This window comes from Xenopus tropicalis, chromosome 5 (genome assembly GCF_000004195.4).
Source record: "Xenopus tropicalis strain Nigerian chromosome 5, UCB_Xtro_10.0, whole genome shotgun sequence".
In the NCBI taxonomy this organism is placed as follows: Eukaryota; Metazoa; Chordata; class Amphibia; order Anura; family Pipidae; genus Xenopus; species Xenopus tropicalis.
Window position 1 is genome coordinate 24787820 of NC_030681.2, and position 22570 is coordinate 24810389.

Genomic DNA, 22570 nt, shown 5'->3' on the forward strand with positions numbered 1-22570 from the left:
AACCTTGAACACACCTGTCACCCCCAAATTGTTTCCCCTCCAGAGGTGCAGGTTAATAGAGCCCAGGCTCCTCTTGGGGGAAACAATAATTTGTATTTAAAAAAATATCCTCCACCAGCACTAGGCATTGGGAGTGAGCTCCAGGTATGGGTGGCCATGTTGTATAGCGTGCATGGGCATAGTGAGCCAGTCTCCCGTTTGATCATCATGCATGAGAAGTTGTCTTGTGAGGCATATGCAGTGCAAAACAAATGATCCATCACCCTAAAGGGCTCTCATCACCTAAAAATTGTTTCCCTCATCAGCGGCACAGGCTAACGGAGCCCACAGAGTCCCCTCTCAGTTGATCTGGCCCCTGTACCAGGAGGGACCTCCCTGTGCCTGTGGACATTGTGGGCCACACATATGTGCGTTATGAGCGAGCTCCCCAGCTTAGACATCTTAGACATCTTTAGATCAGTCAGCGTGCTGGGACACTCACTCATTATATGTGCCTGTGCCCCAACATTGGCTCAGAGTGATCAATAGGAGACCTTTTTAAAAAAATACCATTAGCTCGCACCTCTGGTGGGGGAAGCAATTTTCAGGTGATAGGTGCCCTTTAAAGTTGCCTCTTTATGGTCACTTTTCTTTCTAAAGGCAGGTACTTGTAACCCTATGATTGTAATGTCTTTAGTGACCTTTATATAGGTAAGGACTTGGGCTTAAAGGAGAATGCAAGTCAAAATGTAAAAAGCATACTGCCCAATAGTCCTCCTATTGTTTAGTAAAAACGCCACACTTTTGGCTCACCTAATCACATATTTACTCACTCACACTTACTTCACATTTTCTAGAACAGGCAGCCATCTCTAAACAGGTATTCTCCCTTCCTTTCCCTCCTTGCTTCATACTGCACATGTGTTTCATTCCCTCCCCCCCTCCCCTCTGCCAGATCTGCTTCTGATTGGTTGGTGGGCATGTGTAGCTCAGAACAGGAGACAGGATCAAGTTACACACATGCTCAGAGAATAGGAATGCTGCCGCTGGCACCTACAGGAAGGGGAGAGAGATTTCAGTGATGTCACTGTAGGCTTCACACTGCTGTAGGCTGCCAGCACCATATCTCAGAGAAGCAAGCAGGGATCTGGGAATTTAGATATGCAGTAAGTACTTAAAAAGAATGCCTTTAGACTTACTTTTAATTTATAGTAACCTTTCATTGTCCTTTAAATGCTTTGGAAAAAGTCACTGGTTCACAGGAACTCTTGTATCACTGGTGTCCTATGTTCAGTTCCAGGCCAATACCTGCAAGTACCCCATTTCCTCCCACACAATAAATTAATGGATTAAAAATAAATGTTAATGAGTATTTCTCAATTTATTTCAGTTCTTGTTCAGGCTCTTTCCAAGGCTGATGCCACAATGGATTGCTTAGTGGCATTATTACAAATGACTGTACACCACAGCAATATCTTTTTAGGTCCCCTGAAACTCACTATGAGAATTAACAAAATAAACGACTTTTTTCCATTTCATGGAAATGCATTTCCTTTGGAAGAATTTAAATACATTCAATTTCCTTTAAGAACTAAATGTCACCTTATCTACATTATATTTAAGAATCTTAGCGCATTATCTATTGCTCCGCTCTCTATTTTCTGGACTAACGTCACGCTGAAAGAATTCTCCTTGTACAAAATGCTGATCACTATCGCTTCTCCATCCACGTTTTTCAAAAGCGCCTTTTATATCGCAGGACTTGATTAGCCTACCTGAAAAGTCAGGATAAATTTATTACAGACGGTTTTATAGACCAAAATATCTGAGCAGTATCGCTGAATCCATAATGGAGGCAGTCAAGCTCTAACAGGAAGGTTCAGCTTGATGTATAAATAAAATGAAAGTGCGTTACTTTCTCCCTAGAGACCCGGAGATTGACTGGTAATGTTTACAGTTTCATTTGCTGTCAGATTAGATCACTAAAGAACCATTCCAGAGAAATGAGAATAGCCCTGACTTTTGAAAGTTACCTGTTTTGCATTTTCTACAGAGAAATAACCTTACATTGGCTGCAGCATAATCATGCCATAGTCTGGGTCTGAAAGCTCACTTTGTTAGCAATTTAATGGTGACAAACTGGCCTTTCAGATCCAGACAACAACATAATATTTGTTTTAAGTCATTAGGCTCCGGTAATTGTAGATTTATCAGCTATGGCTATGTTGTCCAATGCTTTTCACATACTAAGACGAATATATAATACAAGGATGGGATCCGTTACCCAGAAACCCTTTATCCAGAAAGCTCCGAAAGGCCGGGTAAGCTCTATCATAATCAAATAATTCAAAACTTTACAAATGATTTCCTTTTTTATTATCAGATAAAATATGCACATTATTCATAGCTATAGGTACAGTGGCCACAATATGGCGAGCAATGGGAACCTGGTTATGACAATCACTTAAAAGGACCAGATAGAAGCACTGTCATGTGGACCTTCATGGCATCAGTTGTAGGTAACAGTAGGTGAGCATTGGTATAAGTAGAGCATGAAGGCAACAACAGAGCGAGACTGCAACAGTGACATTTTATATTAGTATTCATATCAGTATTCCCCCTCAGATATTAGGGGGAATTTAAAAATGGTGCTACTGCGCATGATGGAATAAGGAGGAAGAATATCGCTCCATGGTGCCCTTTAAGAGAACCCTGGTCCAGTGCAGTTTTCTGCTAACAGAATCACCAGCCTGGGGTATCAAGTAAGTGATTATAATTACTGGGAGGCGCCTAACAATTCTGGCAGTGCACTGTGGTAACTATGGAATTACCTCCACATTCAGTCACACGTGTGCATGATTTCTCAGGACACACAAATGAATGCCCAGTGCCCTGCCTGATCCCTCCACCAAGCTGCAAGTTCCCACATCAGGGAAATCAAACAGCCCACACTTTATTTACATTGGAAGGCATATTTATCAACTGATATTCTGCCTCTAAAGCAGGGGTCCCCAACCTTTTTTTCTCATGAGGAAAATGTAAAAAGAGTTGGGGAGCATCACAAGCATGAATAATGTGCCTGGGGGTTCCAAATAGGGAATGAGATTGATTATTTAGTAGCCTCGTGTGGACAGGCAGCCTACAGGAAGCTCTGTTTGGCAGTACAGCTGCCAGTGTCGGACTGGGACCCCAGGGGCCCACCAGAAAACCTTAGACCCTAAGCCCACTCTCCAAACTATTTTTCCTCGCCCAACCTCTTTATTCTCCTAGTCTCTTTTATTTACATGCTAGCATCTATTCTTCCCTCTATTTCTCCTCTTTGTTCCCATTCAGAAATAGGGAATGACCATAAAGCAGGCCAAATGGCCAGGAGCAGGAGGGCCGACTGACACCTGGGCCCACCGGGAGTTTTCCTGGTATCCTGGTGGGCATTTTTATTGGCTTTTTGTTTACTTGCAGGTTTTAATTAGACAACATCCACTGATATGGTACCGTCATGTAGAAACCATAACAACCCACAGTGCCCTGTGGTACATTAACACCTGGAAATCTAAGCACAGAAATATATATAAACACAACACCAATGTCACCTTATAATAAATCATGTTTTACTTCATGCTTAAGTTTCTGTATTTTTTAATCACTGCACTGCTGGTTCTGTCCCTGAACTGACCCTGGAGTGAAATACATATGCGGAATATCACATTCTCACCGTAGATTCTCTATACAATGCCCCCTGCACATTGTTGCCTTTGGCAAGCAGGGAAAGCTCGGCTGATTTATTAGTTCCACGTAGTTTTTCTGATTGTCTCCAAATGTTGTGGTAAACGTACTAGAATAGTTCAACTAAAGAGCAATACAAACCCATATTTAGATTTTAAATGTATGTATTAACAAATACTCCATTTAAAGTAGAACCAGGAAAAAATGTCCAATAATTCTGTTTGCGATTCTATTGAGCTTATTGTGTGTGACTGTTACTTATGAATTCCCAGCCTTAGGGAAGCTGCCTGATATCTACTACAGCAGAGAGATCATTATAGGACATTATAGTGAACAAGTTTTCATTCTGAAACCAGTAAATGTTTTCTATGGATTTCCTGATGAATCGTACAGGGTTTTTCCCCCTATTTTGCTCAAAGCATGTTCCTTGGGAATGAACAGCAAACATTCTAACGGGTTTTATAGTAATTTGGCCAGTGGGGAAAGAGCCTCAGTGTGCTTCCTACAATATGTGCTGTGCCACATTACTCTTAAAGCTGGAGGCCTTAGATCCCTCTAGAAACACTTTATATGCTGTGTTTTTGGGTGGTGATTTGATTAAGATTTCTAATGATTAGTGAATTTTTTTGCCAGGCTTGTACTCATGGTGATATTCCGTATTTCGCCATCTGCAATTTTTTTTATGAAAATGCTGCATAAATGAATTGTGAATTTTTTGCCGCAAATGAATGTCTGGAAACCCATTCTTTGTAATGTATTTGGAGTGAGAAAGAACTTAACAAAGAATGCCCATTGGCTTCAGCACATTTGAAGGGAGAAAAACACGCCCACTGACTTTGGAGTGAGAAAAAATGCCCACTCACTTCAATGCATTTGGTGTGAGAAAAAAAATGCCCACTGATTTTGAAGGAGAACTAATGCATCAATAGCAGTGATGATACAGCGCTTCAAATTTGTCACAGAAGCTCCCCATCTTGGAAAATGTCTGTGACTCAATGTGGTCTGGGCAGCTGTTCAGAAGCTGAGCTTAGGGATCTTTGCAAAATTTTCAAGCACAAAATGAGGTTTGTCTGTCATGTAAGCTGATGCTACAGGGCTGATTATTACATTCTGATGCTAACTGCACTGATTTCTTAGCTGCCATGTAGTAATTATCTGTATTAATTTTTAATCAGCCTTATAAATATATTCTATTTATACAGTATAATGTGAGTTGGTCCCTAAGCTCAGGTAAGTGACAGCAGCACAGAGCATGTGCAAGGAGTCAGCAGAAAAGAAGATGGGGGGCTACTGGGAACATCTCTGGGGGCACAGACCTTCCCTGCTAAAGGGCTGCGGTTGCCTTGGGCTGGTACTGAAGCCCAAAACATAATGTTAAGCATTTCTGTCCTACTTCTTTAGTCAGGCTTTAGTTCTTTAGTTGTGGGCGCATGAAATAAATCGTGGTTGTGTCAAAAAAGTCATTGTCACTAGTTATGAGTGAATCTGTCCTGTTTCACTTCACAATAAAATTCACGAAATGGCAAGAAAATGTTTTGATTTCTTGACGCACCCAATCTGACGCTCACCAAAATTTTTTTATGTTTATGTGCAACAAATTTTTCCGTGCAAATTTTCACAGATTTTACGCAAAACAATTCACAATTGGTGAAATGTGGAAATTCGCTGTGAATCCATGCCTGGCAAAAAAATTCGCTCATCACTAATTGTCACGTCAAAAAAGTCGGGCAAATTTTTTGACATTTCTCTAATTTTTTTTAGCATTATTCGACGAAGCAAAACAGGTCATATTCACAATCACTACTCCATATCTTAAGTCTACTAAAAAAAATTTAAGCATTAAATAAACCCAATAGGGTTTTTAAAAGATGACTTTACCATAATTCGGAGCTTTCTCGATAATGGATCTGGAAATGGATCCCATACCTGTATCACTAATCAAAAGCTTTTAACAACAGTCCTTAAGAACATACATAAAGGTGTCAGCTGATCAAAGATTGGCGAAATTTGCAGAAATTTTCTGTCCGGGTAAGCGCAGCTTTAGCATATGTTTCCAGAGATAAATGTGGAGGATATCACCCCAGTTCTCCATCTGTATGTGTTAGCAAACATTGGCAGAATATAAATTAAAAGGAATAAAAGAACCTCTCTGTGAGATGCAGTTCTGACTGGAAGGCATATGCCAAATGCAGTGGAGTCAATTATATTTGGTTCGAAGGGTCATAAGACTTTCGCTAGATCCACGAGCAACATCATTAATCATTTTATTTTTTAATAAATGAAAAATATTCATAAATACAGTAAAATTTGGTGATACAAACCCCCCCAAATAGAAGCAGTGGTAATAGCATGGCACATCTGCATGAGAGAAGCGAACGGGAAAATGAGTTTTGAAGCTTCACAGCATGACAGGATCAGAAATGGTACCAAGTAATAATAAATGGCATTTGATAATGGATCAAATTGTGGAAAACATGACACAGCTAATCTGGTCTTAGGAAATATACGCCACATCTGGAGGGTAGCCTCCCAAATAGTCCTAAATAAGGGCACAGAACCACGTGCTCCCATTTGGTTTAATTTAAACTGCCCTTCACTAGCAGGTATGGGGACTTACTGTATATACTCGAGTATAAGCCTAGTTTTTCAGCACCCAAAATGTGCTCAAAAAGTCACCCTCGGCTTATACTCGAGTTGGGTGCCATGGGTCCCTCTAGACTAGCACCTCTCTCCTTTGTGTGCAAATTAGGCCACCTGCAACCAGACCCTCCAGTGCCCTGGCCTAGGCTCCCACTAGCAATACATTTCCCCTTACATCTCCTCCGGGACTGGGTCTGCTGCCAGTTTGCCAATGTGCAATGAGCGTGGGGTAGTACTCATATTGTTTTTGTTGACCCTCTTCTCCACTTACAGAGCTAGTTTACTGTTTTTCTTTGAAATAAATATTAAAAAACATATACCCCACTGATGCCTCAATTAATGTAATTTTATTGGTATTTATTTTGACTATTAAAACTTAGCAGTAGCTGCTGCATTTCCCACCCTAGGCTTATACGTTTTTCCAGTTTTCTTAGGTAAAAGTAGGTACCTCGGCTTATATTCGGATTGGCCTATACTCGAGTATATACGGTATTAAACTGTGGCTCGAAAAGGGAGTTGAGACTATAGATGATTGTGTTTCACTTTATTTCTCGGAAAGATCCCACTCACAACTTGCTATATATTTCATGTCTGATAATGTATACCTCAACTATTGTAATGCTTATTGTATACTCAATAAAAACTACCTGAATTAAAAAAAATATGTGGAAAACAGTTGCCCAGAAGCAGATGGCTAGTAAAGGTTTGGCATTGGGGCACTGGTATTATTGCAGCTGGGAATCCTATAGCTAGAGGGTATTGCTATTGAATTTATGTGCATTCTGCATGACAAAGTTTTGTTGGGTTTTACTAATAACACTAATTATACATATACAGTATACTCTCACTGCATTGCTGTACATTGATGTATTTGCACTGTTAGTAACATCAATAAAGCTATGCCCAGTATGGTTCCAAATGAGACTAGTAGCTGTGAATTCTGAATGATGGTTGGTGCAAGGCTTAGTAATTGTGATAAAATTCAAACTTTAGTTCATATAATAAATCTGTCCTTTAGTCTTAGAAAGTGGTTTTGACTAAGGGGCACATTTACTAATCCACGAATGCGAATCCCAAATGGAAAAAATCGGATTGGAAACGAAATTTTTTCGACTTTTTCGTTGCCGTCACGTTTTCTTCATATTTTGCGCAATTTTTTCGTCACCGTCACGACTTTATCGTATTTTGTGCTACTTTTTTGTCGACGTCACGATTTTTTTCGTATTGAGCAATTGTAAACGGCAGAAAAACCAATCCGAAAACAGGTACTGTTTTATTATTACAGAGAAAAGGGAATCATTTAACCATTAAATAAACCCAATAGGGCTGTTCTGCCCCCAATAAGGGGTAATTATATCTTAGTTGGGATCAAGTACAGGTACTGTTTTATTATTACAGGGAAAAGTGAATCATTTTTAAAAATTTAAATTATTTGATTAAAATGGAGTCTATGAGAGATGACCTTACTGTAATTTGGATTTTTCTGGATAATGAGTTTCCAGATAATGGATCCCATACCTGTAATTACTGCGTTGAACAATTAAATAATTGCTCCTCTTTAAGAACCACGAGCACCCATATCATTGTAACCACGAGCACCCATATCATTGTAACCACGAGCACCCATATCATTGTAACCACGAGCACCCATATCACTGTGTGAGCATTACAGTACAGCTTGGGGAACCTTTAGCCCCATATCCCAGGGCCCAGCTGAGTTGTGTGTAACAGAGCTATTCCAACTGCTTGTGTTTCCCTTGCTACAGGCCACAATTATGTTTTTCCATCATCACAGTTCATGGAGATTCAGCTTCTCCGTGGTGTGAGTAAAATGCACAATGCTGTGATTGCCTAAGTCTGTAAGATGTAATTGTGTGTATGGAAAGCATTCCGTGTGTGGATGTATTATGGAGACCATAAATTACAGTAATCCCAAATTAAAAGGAATCACCGCGTTCTTACAAACCACAAGGAAAGTAATTTCAGCGCCTGAGGCAGCAAATGTTTATCTTGAATACTAAAAACATATTTAGAAGGGTAATACACAGTGCAGCTTGGCCATAGCCAAATTTCTGAACCCATGAAATACCAAAGGGAAGCAAAACAGTGCATTTACAGGCAGTGCTGCTAACCCATAAAATATCCAACTGTTCGTAAGAAAGGATATATTCATTGAGGAGCTCCTCCAAGGTATTTTGTGTTTTCCTTCACATCCCAACTGCTAATAAGATAATACTGGTTTTGGCTTGCTATTCTAGCGTGAAAATGGCCTGCACTGCATTGACTTGGCTGAGAGTCCAGTTCTAGCCTTTGTTGGGTTTTTTTGTGTTTGGTTCATTCTGTAAAGGCAAATGGGGTTATTTTGAGGTTGTTTTTTCAGGAGTGGGGTTGTTTTCTCTGGAAAGATTAGAGGAACGGAACTTTAATTTGAAGCAGCGAAGGGGGTTTTTCACGGTGAGGGCAGTGAGGTTGGGGAATGTCCTTTCTAGTGATGTTGTAATGGCAAATTCTGTTAATGCCTTTAAGAGGGGCCTGGATGAGTTCTTGAACAAGCATAGTATCCAAGGCTATTGTGATACTAATATCTACAGTTAGTATTAGTGTTTGTATATATAGTTTATGTATGTGTATAGATAGATCAGTATGGGTCTGTATGTGAGTGGATAGATAGGTCAGTATGGGTCTGTATGTGAGTGGATAGATAGGTCAGTGTGGGTCTGTATGTGAGTGTATAGATAGGTCAGTATGGGTCTGTATGTGAGTGTATAGATAGGTCAGTATGGGTCTGTATGTGAGTGTATAGATAGGTCAGTATGGGTCTGTATGTGAGTGTATAGATAGGTCAGTATGGGTCTGTATGTGAGTGTATAGATAGGTCAGTATGGGTCTGTATGTGAGTGGATAGATAGGTCAGTATGGGTCTGTATGTGAGTGGATAGATAGGTCAGTATGGGTCTGTATGTGAGTGTATAGATAGGTCAGTATGGGTCTGTGTGTGAGTGGATAGATAGGTCAGTGTGGGTCTGTATGTGAGTGGATAGATAGGTCAGTATGGGTCTGTATGTGAGTGTATAGATAGGTCAGTATGGGTCTGTGTGTGAGTGGATAGATAGGTCAGTGTGGGTCTGTATGTGAGTGTATAGATAGGTCAGTATGGGTCTGTGTGTGAGTGGATAGATAGGTCAGTGTGGGTCTGTATGTGAGTGGATAGATAGGTCAGTATGGGTCTGTATGTGAGTGGATAGATAGGTCAGTGTGGGTCTGTATGTGAGTGGATAGATAGGTCAGTGTGGGTCTGTATGTGAGTGTATAGATAGGTCAGTGTGGGTCTGTATGTGAGTGTATAGATAGGTCAGTATGGGTCTGTATGTGAGTGGATAGATAGGTCAGTATGGGTCTGTGTGTGAGTGGATAGATAGGTCAGTGTGGGTCTGTATGTGAGTGGATAGATAGGTCAGTGTGGGTCTGTATGTGTGTGGATAGATAGGTCAGTATGGGTCTGTATGTGAGTGGATAGATAGGTCAGTATGGGTTGTGTGTGTTGGGTTTACTTGGAAGGGTTGAACCTGATGGACTCTGGTCTTTTTTCAACCCTATGTAACTATGTAAATAACGTCCCTCTGACCAACAATGGTATAATATTGGAAGCAAACTAATGGGATACTACACATGAATACAAAATCAGGAAAGCACGAACAGGCACAAGGATATTTTTAACAGACATTTAATGCCAAAAGAAGCAGTAAACTAAGGATAAAGGAATAGACAAAAAGGAAAAAAAATCAACTAGAAGGAATGGTAAGAGCAGAGGGAAAGTATAGGCAGGGTAAAAGTCTTTCCAGTTAATTACATTAACCTTATACATGATAGCTACCCCAGCTGGAGCTAAACATATGGCATCACAAATTAAAGGAAGGGAGAAAGCAAGGCAGGTAACAGTCACTATTAGAAAAGGCACAGAAGCCCATACAGACATGTGACCTATACTGACCAACCTAACCACCCAGGGACTCAATGGACTCTAATTCACTTATTCTGTGATGGTGAGAATTATTTGTGGGTGCCCAGCCTGATCAACTCTCACCTTATGTGTTCATTTATTTTCACCTTTTGACAATCTAATGTTTCATTTATCTGTATTTTCTATACGAATCCCTACAAACATTTCAGAGCTTACAGATTTGTCAAATACATGCCCCCATCTGGTTAGTATCCATAATACATTGGGAGATTAGTAGCGGTTATTATTAGCTGGCGTCAATTAGGGTTCATTGTTTCCTATGTTCATACATTACTGGCATAGATCAAACCTGGGACTATAGAATCTATAGGGCAGAACAATGATACTACTGCAAACTCTATGAGGGGTGGCACTAAACGGGTTAAATGGTTGTTTTGGGGTGCATAGTTAGCCAAATGGCCATTATGCAGGAATGCTATGTATACCCTCAAGCAATTACTTAAATGTCGATTAGACCATCACCTTTTCATTTGGGAAATTTTTACAGGTAGGAGATTTGTGTTTGCTCTTTTTTACTGAAGGGAAATGCCTGAAGCTTTATTCCCCCTTTTCCTTAACACTTTTTCCTTTGCAGATTGATAGTTAGGAGCATTATTAATGCCATTTGGCACTGTGATATCCAGCTTTTCAGAAGCCTTTTCTCACTTCTGTCATATCCCGCTATACTGTTAACAGAATTGAGCCATTATTGATTTTTTTTAATCCATTTTCAAGTGTTTTTAGAGTGTCTGAACTTATAATTTATATCCTATTAAAAAAAATCAGCCCACTGCATTACATGGAACAAAATGTAATGCATTTCAAGAGACATTATATATCACTTTATATATAGAGTATTGCAATAAAAGACTATACACATTACATTAACATATTTTATAGACACCTGGAAGGGCTAGATATTGATTGTGCAGTAATCACCAAATTACAGAACAAAACAATCATGTTTTATGAGCAAAATACAAGTAAGGGCCATTTATTTCCCCCCAAATTCTTCTCAGCCGAGGAGACGCCCAGGGCAGTATTATAAAATTGTAAACCTTTTTGACAAACTCCCAAAATCCACACACAAAAGATTGGGCATTATTAATATTAATGGAGCATTTTTAGGGTTTTATTAGGGCTCTAACAGAGAAGTGTTTTGTTTGGTTTCCTTATAAAACACATTGTAATCAAGTCAAAGTGAAACAGGATTATTTGCTAATTGTAGGCGTTAATAAAGTCTCAGAGCTACTGTTTCTATCCACTATCTCCATAGTCTATATCAGACCCCCAGTCTTGCCCACCATTACTACTGCAGTTTCAGAAATCATTTTCTTAGAATATTTTCTTCAAGCAGAAAGTGCTGGTAACTTGCTGGCACTATAAGAATAACTGATGATGATGACGAAAGGCCGTATTAGCTAGCACAGGATATCGCTGTAGCTGGGAGCCTTGAAACATCCTGGAAACCATGGATGCTTCCTGGACACCCCTTAGGTTAGTCACAATAAAACCCTTAGATTTTATTGTGAGTGTGAGAGCTCAGGAAGCCTTTGTTCTAGGATCTGCAGCACTAATAACAGCTGTGGGGGCTGAGATTTTTTTTTTTTGTCCAAATTTTTTTTTCTTTAAAAACAGATTGAATTATATATGATGGGGCTTTCTTATAAATGAACACATTTAAGGATACTGAATGAGTCCTTTCCTAAAATATTTTGGATTCTGAGTAGAAGTAAATGTTCAACAGAATTGCATCTTTAGCAGGAATTGTATAGAGGTATAGGACCCCTTATCCAAAATACCCAGGACCAAGGGTATTCCGGATAAGGGGTCTTTCCATAATTTAGATCTTCATACCTTAAGTCTACTAAAAATTCAATAAAACATTAATTAAACCCAATAGTATTGCTTTGAATCCAATAAGGATTAATTATATCTTAGTTGGGATCAATTACAAGGTACTGTTTTATTAACTACAGATAAAAAATGTTGAATTATTTGATTAAAATGGAGTCTATGGGAGACGGGCTTTCGGGTTTCCGGATAAGGGATCCCATACCTGTAATGTGAGCACAGAGGGACTGTGAATGGTATGTTTCATGTATGGTCTGGCCCTCCTTCATTATTCCCTCTTCTCTCCTCAACGCTATTCCTAAATGGTATCAAATAATACCCTCAGAGTTAGTTAGAAGTGAAGTAGGCAACCACCCTCTACCACAGGCACAGGACTACTTAAGCAGGTCTTCCCCTCTGCCTCTTCTTTTTTAACCCCTGACCTGCCCAAATCAGCTTTCCCATCCTCTTTCCCCTGCTTTGTTTTGGTTCTTGGTAACTGCTGTCTGGGGAAATCCCAAAAACCTGATTTATGGGTGATGAGTTCTTAAGGCAAAGATGGGGATAGCATGGGCCATGAAAGTGAAAAAAGAAGAGACTAGACTAGGTAAGAACAGAATGTAATGGTCAAAGGATAGAATTATACAGGAACAGGACATAGCACACACAGAACGCAACTAGCCAGGAACTGGGCAAGGCAGGACTAGAATACAGGTCAGGCTTAGCAAGGCAAGAGAAAAGAGAAGGCTAAAGCTGGCCGTACTAGCACCCTAAATACTGTACAAACAGATCAAATGGAACAATAGAAAGAAAGCCATGCAGTGTCTGCACTGTTTCCATCCATTTGGCTCATGTATGTCCTCCCTAAGTAGGCTTGGAAAGGAATGGTGAGATCCAATAATAGCAAGAGCTCAGGCTACACTGTTCAGGAAGAGAAGTGGGAAAGGGCAAGGCCTTATTTAGGGAGAATTCAGATGGGTTTAGCTGAACCTAAATAAACAATGGTCTCGCTTTATATACACATCTGGAGACATGATAAGCTCAGTTTCACCAGAAACTTTTGGCTGTCTTCCTGGTCTAGTGGTTAGGGAAAGGAATCCAAAAGGTCCCAGTAGTGACAGACAGTAGTATACACTGCTGTTTGTTATATTTTGCGGAATAAAAATAAAAAAGAAAATTGTCTGCGATGCTGTCCTTTAATTGCACTGCACTTAATTGCCTTAGGGTGGTGCTTTAGCCCTCGACAAGCTTGTTTGGGGGAACACTGTCGTTTATTCCACATGACCACAGCTTAGACAATGGTTGGCCTTAGGGTAAAATATATGTCTGACTCTCATCCACTAATGGGCAGATTTATCAAAATGTGAGTTTAGAACTTAATACATAAAAACTCACCCACATTCTATTCATGCCTATGGGATTCCTAGAATTGTATTTATCAATGGGTGAAAGTTATGCGCTTCTAAAAATCCCATAGGCATAAATAGAACATGGGTGAGTTTTTATATATTAAGCTCTAAACTCACATTTTGCTAAATCTGCCCTTAACTGTCATCTCCAATTCCTTTATTTGGTATGGGTTTTTGGGGGTTCCTGGTTTTGGAGACAAAGAAACGGTTCAAAACCATGTAGCCCAGTAAAATAAATATTTTTGCCTGCTTCTGGCAAGTATTTTATTTATTGGGCAGGTTTGAGTAAAGGGGAAGCAGAATCACAAATACCAGACCATGCCAGCCCAACTGGTTTTGCAGCAAAAATGCAGCTACTAGGGAAACCTTCTGGCTTTCCTACAATGGTGCATGTATAAGTCCAGATACATTTTGTAATAATCTTGGCATATTTAAGTCTAGTGATGTTAGGTATAGCTTTCAGGCTATAAGAACCTGCTCCTCTGGATAAATAAATGCAGTGAACAAAACAAATTACAGAACAGGGAAAGAGAACCGTACATCTTGTAATTAATAGGCTAATGGACTTAGACACCTTGCTGCCACCAGGTAACCATAAAACCAACTTGGAAACTTTTGTTTAATGCTATAATTCTAGAGGAAAAGCAATGATTCTAAATAACAGAATTAGCTGTCTGCATCCATCAGGGTGACAGGGTAATCCCAGGGCCTCCCGAGACTGCATCCAACAGATATTTTCCATTTGATGTAAAATTTGAATAAATAAAAATCCTAATTATACATAGCAGGTTTTATTGCCCCATAATTAGCCACTTTCATCATATTTTGTATGAACCACTTGCCAAACCCAAGATTTATTATATCAACTTGACAAGCTATACCCATAGGACCCTACTTCCACTTCCTGCACGAGGCAAACTCAAACTATTTAAGGGTGATGGATGTCTCCATTCTAATAACTATTTTTAATGGATGATTCAAGTTCTGAGGCCAACCTAATTTCACGCATTTATGTTTCAATTATGCCCTGCATTTGAGAGAAATTCCTGATTGGTTGATCGCTGCTCAAGTTTGTATGTGAGCTTGACATATTATGCCTATTAATCAAACCTGCACTGGACTATAAACGTGATGATGAAGAACCCAATTAAATTGTGAAGAATTTGGGAGTTGGATGTTGGCACCATTGCTGTCACACTAACTGGAAATACCATTTCAAAGACAAGTATTAATATCATCATTAATATAGTTACTATATACAGTGGAGGAAATAATTATTTGACCCCTCACTGATTTTGTAAGTTTGTCCAATGACAAAGAAATGAAAAGTCTCAGAACAGTATCATTTCAATGGTAGGTTTATTTTAACAGTGGCAGATAGCACATCAAAAGGAAAATCGAAAAAATAACTTTAAATAAAAGATAGCAACTGATTTGCATTTCATTGAGTGAAATAAGTTTTTGAACCCTCTAACAAAAAAAGACTTAATACTTAATGGAAAAACCCTTGTTTGCAAGCACAGAGGTCAAACGTTTCTTGTAATTGATGACCAAGTTTGCGCACATTTTAGGAGGAATGTTGGTCCCACTCCTCTTTGCAGATCATCTCTAAATCCCTAAGGTTTCGAGGCTGTCTCTGTGCAACTCTGAGCTTGAGCTCCCTCCATAGGTTTTCTATTGGATTAAGGTCCGGAGACTGACTAGGCCACTCCATGACCTTAATGTGCTTCTTCTTGAGCCACTCCTTTGTTGCCTTTGCTGTATGTTTTGGGTCATTGTCGTGCTGGAACACCCATCCACGACCCATTTTCAGTTTCCTGGCAGAGGGAAGGAGGTTGTCGTTCAGGATTTCACGATACATGGCTCCGTCCATTTTCCCGTTAATGCGAATAAGTTGTCCTGTGCCCTTAGCAGAAAAACACCCCCAAAGCAAAATGTTTCCACCCCCATGCTTGACGGTGGGGGCTGTGTTTTGGGGGTCATAGGCAGCATTTTTCTTCCTCCAAACACAGCGAGTTGAGTTAATGCCAAAGAGCTCTATTTTGGTCTCATCAGACCACAGCACCTTCTCCCAGTCACTCACAGAATCATTCAGGTGTTCATTGGCAAACTTCAGACGGGCCTGCACATGTGCCTTCTTGAGCAGGGGGACCTTGCGAGCCCTGCAGGATTTTAATCCATTGCGGTGTAATGTGTTTCCAATGGTTTTCTTGGTGACTGTGGTCCCTGCTAATTTGAGGTCATTAACTAACTCCTCCCGTGTAGTTCTAGGATGCTTTTTCACCTTTCTCAGAATCATTGACACCCCACGAGGTGAGATCTTGCGTGGAGCCCCAGAGCGAGGTCGATTGATGGTCATTTTGTGCTCCTTCCATTTTCGAACAATCGCACCAACAGTTGTCACCTTCTCTCCCAGCTTCTTGCTAATGGTTTTGTAGCCCATTCCAGCCTTGTGCAGGTCTACAATTTTGTCTCTGACATCCTTGGACAGCTCTTTGGTCTTTCCCATGTTGGAGAGTTTGGAGTCTGCTTGATTGATTGATTCTGTGGACAGGTGTCTTTTATACAGGTGACTAGTTAAGACAGGTGTCCTTAATGAGGTTGACTAATTGAGTAGAAGTGTCTAACCACTCTGTGGGAGCCAGAACTCTTAATGGTTGGTAGGGGTTCAAAAACTTATTTCACTCAATGAAATGCAAATCAGTTGCTATCTTTTATTTAAAGTTATTTTTTCGATTTTCCTTTTGATGTGCTATCTGCCACTGTTAAAATAAACCTACCATTGAAATGATACTGTTCTGAGACTTTTCATTTCTTTGTCATTGGACAAACTTACAAAATCAGTGAGGGGTCAAATAATTATTTCCTCCACTGTATATATATATATATAGAGAGAGAGAGAGAGAGAGAGAGAGAGAGAGAAAGAGAGAGAGAGAGAGTTTGAAAGACAGCACACTCACCCAAAAAAAGACTTTTATTGAGACATCACAAGTATTAATATCATAATTACTATAGTTAATATATACAGTATATATATAAACTGTTGTCAAAACGTAAAAATGCAAAAAAGAGACAGGCTTATGGTTATGTATGTATGAGGGAAACATGTTATATGTATGTACTGCCATACAGGTATGGGATCCCTTATCCGGAAACCCATTATCCAAAAAGTTTCGAATTACGGAAAGCCTGTCTCCCATAGGCTCCATTTTAATCAAATAATTCAGAATTTTAAAACTGATTTCCTTTTTCTCTGTAATAATAAAACAGTACCTTGTAATTGATCCCAACTAAGATATAATTAATCCTTATTGGGGGCAGAACAGCCCTATTGGGTTTATTTAATGGTTAAATGATTCCCTTTTCTCTGTAATAATAAAACAGTACCTGTACTTGATCCCAACTAAGATATAATTACCCCTTATTGGGGGCAGAACAGCCCTATTGGGTTTATTTAATGGTTAAATGATTCCCTTTTCTCTGTAATAATAAAACAGTACCTGTACTTGATCCCAACTAAGATATAATTACCCCTTATTGGGGGCAGAACAGCCCTATTGGGTTTATTTAATGGTTAAATGATTCCTTTTTCTCTGTAATAATAAAACAGTACCTGTACTTGACCCCAACTAAGATATAATTAATAATTATTGGATACAAAACAATCCTATTGGGTTTAATAAATCTTTTATTGATTTTTTTAGTAGATCCAAAATTACGTAAAAACCTCTTATTCGGAAAACCCTTGGTCCTGAGCATTCTGGATAACGGGTTCTATACCTATATAACATTTTCAAGAGGGATGGAGGGGTATTGGGTTTTTTTTTAAAATATTTTGTGAGCATTGCCTTTTTTGGAGACATCCAGAAGTTGTGCAGTCTCTAGCAAAGTCCCTTATAAGTCTTGAGCCAGTGCTGTCCACATACTGTATGTCCCAACATTTGTTGCCAAGTTGGCAGCGTATTGCCTTGTGTATTGGCCTGCCCATATGATATTTAATTGGGCTTCAATGAAATATTGATGAGGAAAGCAGGAAATCTAATGGCGCTAGGATCACATGGCATCACAAATACAGTCCTCTCTTGAAGGAACTTCCCAGGTTCCCAATGAGGTACAATTGTTAACCTGAGGACCAAACAATCTGATCAGACCAATTTGGGCTTAGGTTGCCAAAGTGGCAAAGGTACATTTGTTTGCCTGTCTCCCCAAACAAGCAGATCTGCCAGTTATCATGGTTTTTGGATGGGGCTCCAGTATTCACAATGGACAAGGAACTACTATCTTGGATAAAAATATATATTTTTTAAGCAAGTACTGTAGTTTCTCAAGCCCTAAGATTCAGTAGGGTATTGTGCTTGGTTCGATAACAGTGGGACACCTTTATACCTGTGAGCATATGTCTATATTCAGATATACAGTAGTCACTCAGTTTTACTGTTTATAATGTCCTAATGTCCCTTTAAGCTACATTATATAGTGATTAGAATACACAAAACATTATTCATTATTTTGCTCTATATATAATATAAATACATATTTTTCAAATTCATTTCTTAGGAAGTTACTTTCTAGGAAATGAACCTCTGCCTCCTTCAGTAAGGAGGGCAAGTGTACAATCAGAATTCAAGAGCACACACTGAATGCATTACTGTGCAATTACATTAATTAAAATGGCATTATTATTCAGCATTTCATATTTCTTGCTGTGAGAGTTAATTGTTCTTTAATTAAGAAGAACAATTTTAATCAGTGACATTTCTCTGCAGAAGGCTTGAATATAATCTCAAGTAGAATAAAGCAACTGTTATAATTAGTTGGCATGTTTTATCGGGTTCGCTAAGTTCTACAGTTTCTGATTCATTTCTGTTCCCTTGATCAATACAGTTACTGTAGATATTTATGTACAAAACATAGTTTGCTTGTACCGTAGTTCAAGTATGAAGAGATAGTCTGGTGCTCCAGCCCAATGGGAACGACTGCCTTCTGTAATTCTAGTGTAGGAGCGCTGTTAGTTGGGGCTAATTTCAGAAGTTCTTCCTAAAATGGAGATTGTACTTAGCAGATGGAGATTGTACTTAGCATTTCCTTAGCATTTCATTGTACTTAGCATTTCCTCTCTGCCAATCCCCTTCCTGCACTTTGTATCCACCCCAGGAGTTCCTAGGTGAGCCAGGTGGCAGCTGCATTTATTGGAACCCAGTTTCATAATATACTAAATATGTGTGACTGCAAATGGCAGTATATTCAGGCAAAACAATGGGGAGGGGTATATAGTGTGCTTAAAGTTACATTGGAAATAGTGGAAATAGGCTTGGATGGAAATGTAACTGCTGGGTATCACTCTTCCTTTAAAGTCAGCTGGGCAATATTACTGCAGAGGAGGGAGCTGTTGCTGCAGGGTTCATTAAACTCCAAGAGAAGTGAAGCGGCTGAGCCCTGTTAGTGAGGCACCTTGGGTTCGCAGGAATAAATCCAAAAAACAAGATTTATATAATTTATATAGTGTAAGAAAAGTCTATTTTGCTTAACTAATATGATAAAAAAGGATATGTTATTATTTTTTAAGGTGGCAGGTCCCATTTAAGCTAATGACACATCAACCCTGTAACAGAACAATTTAGGATTAATAAACAGGTAAAGCTTGTGCTTCCCCGAGGAGATGGTGGTATTCCCCTTAAGGTGGTCATACACGGGCCGATTGTGGCTGACGATATCGGTCCCTTAGACTGATTCGGCAGCTTATCGGCCCATGTTGGGTCACAAACGGCGGGCCTGCCCGACCGATATCTGGCCTGAAATTGGGCAGATATCGATCGGGCAGGTTAAAAAATTTAGTTTAGGTGGGGATATTGGGAGAAAATCGGCTCGCTTGGCGACCTCGCCAGGCGAGCAGATCTTAACATGTATGGCTACCTTTAGTCAACACCCGCCATATTGTGGGGAGTTCAGTTGGTATGGCTCAGCATTAGTTACTGCATCACTTGGAGGAAATTGTGAGATCCTGTTACACTGAGGGAAGACACCTATTGGGTGAGTAATACTCATTGTCAACTCAATGTGTATGATATTGTGCTATAAATACTTGGTGTACAAAGGAAGTACCTTTCTCTTCTATAAAGAAGAGCCACTGGTGCCCAAGTCTCACTCTGAAGGTGTGCATGTTGAGAGATAGACTGGAGACGTGTTTTGGGCTCAGCCTGGAGACCCTTTACTTCCACTACTTTTGTGAGGGCCAAGTTGAGGGGAGGAGTCCCAATGCAATAATGGTGCACCCTAGAGCAGTCATCCCCAACCAGTGGCTTGTGAGCAACCTCCTTATTCGGCACCCCAGAAATATTTTTCATGCTTGTGTTTCTCCCCAACTCTTTTCACATTTAAATGGGACTTAGGGGTGTTGGGGATCCCCGCCCTAGAGGGAAGCTGTAGCACAGGGGTCTCAAACTCGCGGCCCGCGGGCCATTTGCGGCCCTCGGTACAATATTTTGTGGCCCGCACCAACGCTGAATGAATGGATCGCGATTTTTATTGCAATTCAAGGCACGGCGGGCGGGAGCTGCTGATTGCGGAAATGACTTTATGCCATCATAACAGTTATTATGGGAAGACGTAAGGAGCTAATTGTGCACACAGAACGTCTTTCCATAATAACTGTTACGATGGCATAACGTCATTTCCGCAATCAGCAGCTCCCGACTTTTTTTTGTGAAATCCCTTATGCGGCCCAGCCTCATCCTGACTTTGCCTCCTGCGGCCCCCAGGTAAATTGAGTTTGAGCCCCCTGCTGTAGCATGTCACAATAACTTATATTTTGTTGAAAAATAATGACAAAGTATAATCAGAAGAGGACTCTCACTGTACTCTTCTCTGCTTTTTATAATATATATATATATTTATACATTTATATAATATATATTTATAGACATTATTACTAAAATTAGAGCTTTTGGAAAAGTCCTTTGCTTATTTATTTCACAAGTATTTTCCATTCATTCTAATACCAGCACCTGGATTGTCTGTACTGCCCCCTTTATTCTGTCATATGGGCTCAGACTCCATGACAACCAAACTGTTCATTATTATCCTGAATTACCCAGGGAAAGAGTTATTTCACAAAACTGCTGTATCAAGTCAAACAACATGAAGTTTGCATTTATTTCTGCAGAGTAAGATTCTTTTGTTTTTATTGAAAGTGGAATTTGCATTCGAATTTTATGAAGTCCATTGTGGGTTTCGTTTTTGCTCCAATTAAAATAAACAGTAAGTTGCAGCTAAATCCACATCCAGCGCAAACTGTGCCAAGAAATAAAGGTGTCGAGCAGAACTGTTTCTTTCAATGCGTAAACAGCTTTCAGTTTATGGCAGAATAATAAATGGAATATTCCGTTTTTGGCAATGAAGTAGAATCTTTAAATATATAAAAAAAATAACCATAGGATTATTATATAAAACTGTCCAGAACTTCCTGCGACTACAAAATGATTGACTTCCTGGAGCAGCCTATAAACTAGGAGATTGGAGGGAGTTATCATGTAAGACAATGGGCTGTAATACTGAAATGGGAATTTAAAAAAAACCCTTTGATCGTGATCAAGTCTCCCACCAGCCCACTAAATAGTGAGTGACTATGGCACCTTACAGCAGCCCCTCTGGCATTTACCTGAACCCACAGATTGCCAGTCCGGGTCCGATTGGAACAAACTGAGACCACAAAGGGGAGCTTAACCCATTTATTGTGCCAGTTATACCACGTTTAAATGTTTGGGGTGATATGTCATGAATCTTCATCCATCTACAGTTGTGGTTCCCAAACTGTGGAACTGGTGGTGGTGAAGGGGGCTGGCAGTTAAAGTTAGAATTAGATTTTATGGTCATAGGATTGTTTTGTCAACAATAAGGATTCATTATATCTTAGTTGGGATCAAGTACAAGGTACAGATATCTGATCCATTATCTGGAAACCCATTATCCAGAAAGTTCCAAATTACGGAAAGGCCATCTCCCAAAGATTCTATTTTAATCAAATAATTCACATTTCTAAAAATGATTTCCTTTTTCTCTGTAATAATAAAACAGTACCTGTACTTGATCCCAACTAAGATATAATTTCCCCTTATTGGAGGCAGAACAGCCCTATTGGGTTTATTTAATGGTTAAATGATTCCCTTTTCTCTGTAATAATAAAACAGTACCTGTACTTGATCCCAACTAAGATATAATTACCCCTTATTGGGGGCAGAACAATCCTATTGGGTTTAATTAATGTTTAAATAATGTTTTTAGCAGACTTTAGGTAGGAGTCATAGGAATCACAGAAAGATCCCTTATCCGGAAAACCCCAGGTCCCAAGCATTCTGGATAATGGGTCCCATACCTGTACTGTTTTATTATTACAGAGGAAAAGGAATCATGTTTAAAAATCTGAATTTTGATTACAATGGAGTCTAAGGGAGATAGCAATCACGTAATTTGGAACTTTCTGTATACCAGGTTTCCAAGTAACGGATCCCATACCTGTACCCTACTGTCCTACCAGATGCCAGATCTAATCTGTCAGTTATACCCTGAACATGTAAAAGGATGGTTTCTGTATTACTGAAAAATGGATCATGGTGGAGGGTCACCGAAGAACCGATTATTTAGCACCAATATAGTGAGTGCATATCTTATTCTAAATCACGACATACAGTTAATATTCAGACAGACAGATAGTACAGACAGTTAATATTCACCATCAGGCTTTATAACACTGCTAATGCTTTCTATGATACATGCTACAAATTTATTCGGGACGCAGCTACAAAATGTAAGAAAGCTGAGAATATCCGTCATTCATTAGACTGGCGCAGGAGTTAAACAATAAGCGGGTGGGACCGAGGAGACACAGCTGCAAAACCACATGCGAAGAAATGGCGTAATGTATTTTTTCAGCCTTCTTTTTTATATATAAAGGCACGTACTTCAAATTACAGTCATTGGAAAATTAACT